Here is an 8,190-nt window from a genome sequence, read left to right on the forward strand (position 1 = left end):
ATGTCTTTTATTGTGTATACAATTGAATCTAGGTCGTAAAGGATTTGCAGATCACTGTTTTCTGTTTTTCTTTACCTTTTATACAGTGTCCCCAAGCAAGCACTGTTTTGCATGTATTATGTTATTTCAGTCCTTGGAGAAATTAATTTTTCACTCTGCTGGGTATATTGTGTTGGATGCATTCTACACACACACGCACACACACATTTTGCACATCACATGCAGGGAGGGAGAGATGTCAAAATGTGCTCCAGGGCAACTTGACTGTGCGAAGGAAGTAGACTAGAATCTCTTCCCCAACCAGTTTCAAAATCCAGATGTTTTTTTTTTTTTTTGTGGTTTCCAATGTTGTTCTCCAAACACATCAGTAAACATACTGTTTTATAATGTTAAATTTATGACTTTGATCCATCTAATTTCAAACTGTCATTTTCAAAGGAAGCCAATAAAATAAATGTTTACGTGTGTTATATTTGGGGGGCATGTGCACAAGAATATAAATAATCATCTTAACACAAGTCCCTCCTTCAGTCGGCCTTGAGCTGCCTTTGTTTGATGAGCGAGATCTTCAGCTTCGCTTTTCATTCAACTCATTTTTAAATGATTTAGAAATGTCTTTTCTCATCAATTTTGCAGACTTCAAAAGCAGTATTTAGTTGCTGCCTTTAAAACAAGTTTTATTGCGATGACAAAATGAATGTGGCTTATGCGAATGGCCTCGCCTTGGGAACACTAACAAGAATTTACACAAATACACGTTGTTAGCCTTCACATTATTTGTTCCCCTTTTTTGTGGAGCCAATTTTTCAGGAAAGATGCTTATTAGTAGTATATCCACCAAATAAAAAATCGACACATATAAATAAATAGCCGTCATTAACAGTCTAGAATGTGTTTTGTGCAGTTTGAAATTTGAATCTCACTTTAATGGGGCTTTTAATGTGAACACATCAAGTTCAAGTTTTCAAGGGCCTGCATCTGACAGCTGGACTAACAAACAAACATACGCCTCATCTCGGAAATCAAAAAACAATTAGCGGAGAAACACGTCCACTTGTCGTCTGATTGCAAAAACAAAACCAAAAGCTAATTATTGTAATGACTGTCAACATTTCTTTGCGCGTGGAAAAAAAAAGAATTGCCGTACTATCTTTGGGTAGCAGACGCCATCGAGTGCATCACAATTACGGGAGGTGAAACGATAGAACAACTAACTTCAAAGTGCAACGAAAAGCGAGCTGTCTTCACACCAGTCGTGACTTGTTTTCAAAAGGTGAGAGCGAGATTTTCAGTCGAAGGGGGTTTGAGACAGACCGTGTCCTCACAAGAACTATTGCTTTTCATCAGCTCAAAATCTGGAGCCTGGCAGAAGAAAAAAAAAACTGACCAGATGACCTTCCACTGGAAACCAAAGGAGAAGACCTTGGAAGATTGTCCATTGATAGTAAGGAGACACGAGTCGGAATATGAATATAAATATATTCCAATTGGAGAAGGAGTGGGGTGGACTTGATGCATTTGTCTTTTTTTTTCTTTCCTTTGTGCTGCAGTCAGTCCCTTCGTTTTCATTTGAGTGTGTGGGCCCGCGTGGGGGTCGCGTGGGGGTCACGTGAAGCGCCACAGGAACACGCGGATTCAGCTCGACTCCAACAGAGACAGACGTAGGCCTCCTAGTTCTTTGTTTAATCAGCTCTCCAAGGGATACATAGCCCCACGGAGCCAAGTTGGCTTCAGGCAGGACACATTCTCGCACACACACACGCATCAATCTGCAGTTACAAAAATCACCTTTTGCCCACTGATTTAAACAACATGTTTCTCGCTCTTGGTGTTATGCATCTCTTTTTGCAATGCTACAATCGGCTTCATTTTCTTCAGTGCTGTAAATAATTAATGAATATTTGCTTCGGCCAGTGTTTTTTTTTCTTGTCAATTTCTATATTTTTAATTATTGTGTGATAAGGATATGTGTTTTACTTTCTCTGCTGGTATATTCACAAATTTCACACTTTTCACAAACCGTTCCAAGAATTTGTTCAATACTATTTGTTCATCTATCTATTCACCGCCATCAATTCCAGTTTCCAGCTTTAGTAGTTATTCTGAAATGTATTGCGGCTATTAGAGGTGTACATTGTGTGCTCACTTGTGTCTGCAAATTAATCATCACTCACATTTTCCATTTTGTTCTTTAGATCACTTCTTCAGCTCTGACCCTGAGTGAAATCATGTTTGGATACTCGCCCGCAGCTAATTAATCCCATCACAGCCACAAAGAGAGCTTTTGAAGGAAGCAAGAGCAAGGTCCTTTACGTCTCTTTAGAAGCGATTCTTTATGACTTCTCCAAGCGTTCAAATGTTTATCAATTAAGGAATTGGTCGCCTCTACACAATATCTGCAAGGGCATATTGCAATTGCGGAATACCAAAAGAGCTCTTATCAAATGCGATTTCTCCCCCTGACATTCAAGGCTTCATTGAGTCCCTGGAGCATATTCAGGTAAATACACCAAGTGCCATTCACATACCTGTTCTTGAATTATTCAAGAATGTAATCTGCAATTCTCATTCTAACCCTGGCTATCGCGGTGAACCTTAAAGCCGCTTTTCTTCACATTGAAGTGATAAAACATTCACGCAGCGTCTTGAAGCCTTATAACAAAAACTTCACTCCAGTCTTCTGCCATATTTGAAGTTTTATAGTTTGGCTTTGAGGAGGAATGTTTGAGTACTTTTTTTTCCAGACCCATATCAGTACAAATACTGATTATTAAGAAGTCACCGATACCAAAGGATCATTTTACAAAAAGACCGAGGTATCCCAATATTTCCTGAAAATCATGGTAATTTTCTATTCTTTTAATTTCTACTGTATAGTTCCTTATGGTAAAACAGCTGGCCATAAGAGGACAACCGATACTGGTATCGACCTCCGTCGCAAGTACTAATACTTTAAAATAAGGCTGGGATCGGCACCGGTACCCGCCTCTAGTTCCAAGAAATCAAGATGCAAGAATTTAGAATTTCAAACCACAGAATAACAGTTGACTCCCACATATGCAGACATTTTGTGTTTGTGGGTTGTCTGTAAAAATACTAGGTTCAGTTCTTACCTGGATTTTCAGGGGTGTTTGCAGGCTGAGCCCTCAAGTCGTCTGACTTGTATGTAGCTATAATCAGACATTCTCCCAAGTTTGCTGTCAAAAAAGAACACAATTCCCTTGAGGGTTAGGGATTCTGCAAGGAGGCATAGAAATGCAGGAAAAAAAATAACTCTCGAATGAAATGTATGTAGGCTCACCAGTTCCCTTGTGACAGCAGTCTCACGGAAACAAAACAGAGTAAAGATTGCGGGTGTTATACCCCAGAAAATCTCATCTTTAAAATGGTTGCCCACACATGGTGCAGTTCAAATGCAGGCGAGCAGTAGCTCAGGACTTCCCAAAAATGTGGTCAACTTTAGGCAAAACACTACCGCCTTTGTCCACATGACGTCGCTATAAACAACAGAAACTGAAAAGTTCCCTCCTGAATTTGAATGCAATATTTCCTTTTTGTGTGTTTTCTTTGCCATGTTGATCGATTGTATATTTAACACTTTTGGTGCTTTGCATTGGACCAAAGTTAAAAAATATATATGCAGTATTTGAAGGTTGGAGCACAAATTAATATTGATTCAGCAGTGTTTTCATATAGTATGAAATGCATAGGGCATGAGCTCTATCCTCAGATTAATGGTGGTTCTTGACTTTTCTTGACACTAGTTTTGCAGGTAATAGGTTTCCTTTACGCAACAAATTATGTATTGTAAAACAAGGGGTAGGGTTCAAGGGCTCTGTTGCATAAAAAAAAAAAAAAAAACTCCCATTCAAAGATCACTCAAAACGTCTGAAGATAAAACCAACATTTTGTGCAAGAACTCACTGACCTGAGCAAACAGTGCAGTAGATCTCATTGCGCTGAACATCTCCATGTTTTTAGAGGACACGGATTTATTTAATCATCATGCACTTTGCAGATACAAAACCGCATTTGTTTGTGCACTGATTTGCGTTGGTGTGGCCAGCCGCGACACACGTACATTTCCAAACTACTTCCGAGTTGGAGACGCTGCCATTCTATGGTTAACATTGGTATTACATCTTTTGACAGCTCGACAGAGTGTAATTCTCAGTCGGAATTATTCATCACTGAGTTGGCACATTTTTTTTAAGTCACTACATTATACTCAGGGTGCTGATCTGTGCATGTGGCACATGAAGCGGAAATACTTCAACCAAACAATTCATTACTTGTGAAGAAAATGTGAAGACGTTTACTATAGTAACTGAGATTGAAGCAAATCAGAAGATCACCCATTGAATTGTTGTGATACAGGTGTTGTTTTAATAGTGATGTTGCGGCAATATCACTAACGATAACAATGCTGAGGTTCATGCTGAATTTTATTTCAATATTTGTATCAATCAACTGAGATTGTGTAAACACCTCATTCAAACACTTTGGGTACAATCCGAATGTAATTACCTAAAACGAAGGGAGTCCTGATTACGCCGCAGTAGTTTTATTTTTTGTGTACCTAACAAGTGAGTCGTGAGCCCGTATCCCAAAGAGGAAAAAAAACAGCGTGGGCATGATGAAGAGGATGTTCGCATCGTTGGCATACCAAGCAGATGCTGATGAGCATAAGCTTTCGCTTAGACCTTTCATGATGAATACCAGGCGGCGCTCTGCTGATGGAAACGTCTGCTTCCTGCTCAGCAGACCAGCAAAGACACTCGATAGAATAGAAAAATTATTATATTTATCAAAGAATGATAAATAAATGAATAAATAAATGAATATTTATTGGCAAAAATAGTGTTGCGGAAAACATTAAGGCGATTGTTCAATATGAAAGAGTGTATACATGTATACATATATGTACTATATTCATTTATTTTTCCTGTTGTGTTGCATGCAGTACTTGTCAGTGTCTTTAAAAGGCAGAAGAGGCGATTTCTTTTTCTTTTCTTTCAGTTCTTTGCAGTGCAGGCTTTGAGCAGAGCAGAACAAAGTGGTACATGATACAATGACAATGACTGGAATCCTTATAGCTGACAAGGGGGTACAAAGTTGTAAATGAAATGAAACTGAAGCGCAAAGTAGTGAATTATTTAGTGTGGGTGCTGGAGCAAAGATCTGACTACTTGCTCATTTTAGAAGATTAACAGTTGCGGCAAATCACTCGGTTGTCAATCTTCACAGTACTGAGCTGAAGGACTATGAATAAATTGGGTTTCATTTCTCCACTGGGAACTATTTGTTCCCGTTTCTTTTTTTCTCTCTGGACAGTACATATGACGGGTTTTTTTTTTTTAGGATGGATTTCTCATCCAGGAGAATTGATGGCCTTGTGTTTGTGTTTTGCTCCACGGCCTTATCTCATTCATTCGTATTCAAAGGCAACGTTGTGAAACAGCGCTCTCCCAGTGGGGGATGATACATTTTGTACAACATAGACAGCCTCATCTCATGGTGACATTGTTCTTTATAATGCCTCATCCTCAACTTTAACATCTTTTGCCGTTTGCTCATGTGAACCATTCATTTAACACTTGCTTCTTTTTTTTTTTCCCTCCTTGCCAGTCCCACTTTACTCCTTACTGTCACACTTTTTACGGCTTGCCGTTTACCAGAGGAGCCCGTGCATCCAATGAAGACACCTTCACAGTCGTTAATCTGCCACCGGCCACAGCCTTGCCTCACGGCCACAGATATACGAGCCAAGGAGAACAGGAAACGCAACCTCTTCCACCTTTCTTTCTGACACTCCTTGCTCCGATTCAGCACCGCTTCTTCCACTCAAGGCTGTGTACAAAAGGGGATATCTTGTCGAGAAAATCATGAGGAGGAAATGGGTAACAACGATGTCAGTCTTCAATCAATCCGATCAAACGTCGTCTGCAGAATATTCATCTCCAATCAATTTTTTTTTTCTAAATCTGTTCGGGGTCACAGAAAGGTGGAACTTGGTCACATGACTAAGTGTGACAGACAGACACCCATTCACACTCATTTTCACACCACATTTGTAGTCTTCAGTCAAGCCCACATCCACGTTTTAGGAGTGCATGAAGAGGCTAGCCGGCTAATATGAAGTGACTTGTTTGTGGCTCGTTGTAAGCATGCAACATCCCAAATTGTCTCATTGTCATTAGCCATTAAAGTGGCAGCGCCTGGTTCAATGAGTGCGCCCAACTCTCAAAGCGCAATTATTCAAGCAGGGCATTTTGTCTGACGCAAAGTAGGACAAGCGCAGAGAGCGAACAGCCTTTTCAATCTGCAGCAAACTGGCTGAAAATGAAAAGTAATGAGCAATTACCTTTCTGATTAGGTCCCATATTCCCAATGCTGTTCAGAAAATCTCGATTCGATCTTGTTTGATTCATCTGAATTTTAAAAAAAAAGTGGTGATAAAATTTTCAGGCGAGCTTGATTTAAATTGTCAACTACAAAATGACTAGGCATTCCCGTTGCTTCTATTACAAGCCTCCTTATCCATTTTACTGGCAGGTCAATGATAGTTAGCCTTTCCAAAGTACGTGTTGGCCTCTGTTTGAACCGACTGCCTGCTTCTAATTGAATCTTGCATTTGCGCTGGCTGTGTGACGGCACATGAAAGGCCCTTCAGCAGTGGGCAGTAATGACTGAATGTGTTCACAAAAAGAAATATCTAACTAACTAATCAATTATTCACTCACCCGCACAGCCATGCATGATGGCGGCGCATTCGAGAATGAACATGTAGGTTGCTGCAATGCTGCAAATGCAGTTATCAGTAAAAGATTCTTGTGCATTTTTTTTTTCCAGTTCTTATTTAATGGACATTGTTTTGTGCAGTGGGAGTCTATGTGCTTATTGTATATGACCATTTTTACTCTGTGCATTAATGGCTGGCAACTCAAGTACTGTGTGATGCTTGGTCAGCACTTGTTTTGACATTTTTAGGACCTTTGTCACAACAAAACAGTGAGCAAAAAGAAGAAAAACAGGCACAATTGCATTCATTAAAACTCTATTCCATAAGAGTAGTGGAAGAAGTATACACAAGATAATTGTCATTTTCTCATAGATAAGCAGTCTCATTAATGTGATTTTTTTTTTCTGTTTGTAGTCTACTATAATAATATGAAATTATTTCTATGGATGGTCATAGCATAAACAACATAGTTGATGGCCAAGGACTGAAAACTGATCATTATGACCTTGCGGTTGTAATCTAATGAGTTATTATAAAAATACAGTTTCTAAAATGTGTCGGCTTGATTGACGCTATCGGGGAGGTTTTCCAGTTACGAATATGCGTTGTTATAATTTCAATTGGTGCATCATTATGGATGGATCCTTTTTTTTCTTTATGTATGCGACCATATTGAGGATAACAGCTTTAAATATGGACATTCCTTTATGTATTTACATAATATATAATAATAATATAATGTTAAATAATCCTCAAGTATGTTTGTTTCACCTGTTTACCAGCATCCTGATGCGTCCCATCCACCTTGCACGAATCTTGGCCACAACAATGCTGCCCTCTAGTGTTAAATGGCGGTAACGGAAGTCTCACCATAGCAAGTGAATGGTGCATATCTGAAAAAGAATATATGAACATCAGCTACGCATTGTAGTGCTGCATTTAAGATTACGCATCATGCCTCAGGCTAGTATAGCATCAATAATTGTATCCTACCTGAAAAACTTCCATTTCGAGAGACTTGGGTCTCCAGAGGATGGATGTGCATGTTATTCGAGGGGGCTCACTGAAGTTTCCAGTCGCAGATGGATTTTCAACTAATTGGGTTCACATCAGAGCGGCATTATAACTGCATGCTGAGCTTTTATTCCGCTTTACAAAATGCATTGTTGCCTTGTGGAGTGGAATTTTAATGTGCGTGATGCACTTAGGTGCTTGAACAGGTCTGAAATGTACTATTTAAATGTGCTAATACCTCACCTTAGTGAAAAAAAAGTTCCTTGCAAAGTAAGTTAAGAGCAACTCTAAACGAAACTAAAAAGTGTGTGCATGATCTTAACTTTTATACCACTGATAATTTGATACTTATCAATAGATTAGTTGCCGCATGCTCATCAAAACATAAGCGTCACAAACATTAACAGAGGTTAAAAATAACAAAGGCAAATCCA

General features: G+C 39.2%; 1 protein-coding gene and 1 long non-coding RNA gene across 2 annotated transcripts in view; one reads left to right on the forward strand and one right to left on the reverse strand.

Annotated features, from left to right (window-relative positions):
• Positions 1 to 4,086, reverse strand: part of cdh4 (cadherin 4, type 1, R-cadherin (retinal)) — a 141,967-nt gene extending 137,881 nt beyond the window's left edge. The window contains exons 1-2 of the mRNA XM_049732819.2: positions 3,929 to 4,086; positions 3,114 to 3,197 (exon numbers count right to left, since the gene is read on the reverse strand). The gene's annotated coding sequence lies outside the window, so the exon portion shown is untranslated. The remainder of the gene's footprint in view (positions 1 to 3,113; positions 3,198 to 3,928) is intronic.
• On the forward strand, positions 1,159 to 3,936 carry LOC137840739 (uncharacterized). The gene is made up of 4 exons (XR_011087712.1): positions 1,159 to 1,273; positions 1,348 to 1,444; positions 1,551 to 1,661; positions 2,196 to 3,936. It is a non-coding gene; the product is annotated as an uncharacterized lncRNA (long non-coding RNA).
• Positions 4,087 to 8,190: the final 4,104 nt, after the last annotated feature.

The sequence above is a fragment of the Syngnathus scovelli genome, chromosome 11 (genome assembly GCF_024217435.2).
Source record: "Syngnathus scovelli strain Florida chromosome 11, RoL_Ssco_1.2, whole genome shotgun sequence".
NCBI lineage: Eukaryota > Metazoa > Chordata > Actinopteri > Syngnathiformes > Syngnathidae > Syngnathus > Syngnathus scovelli.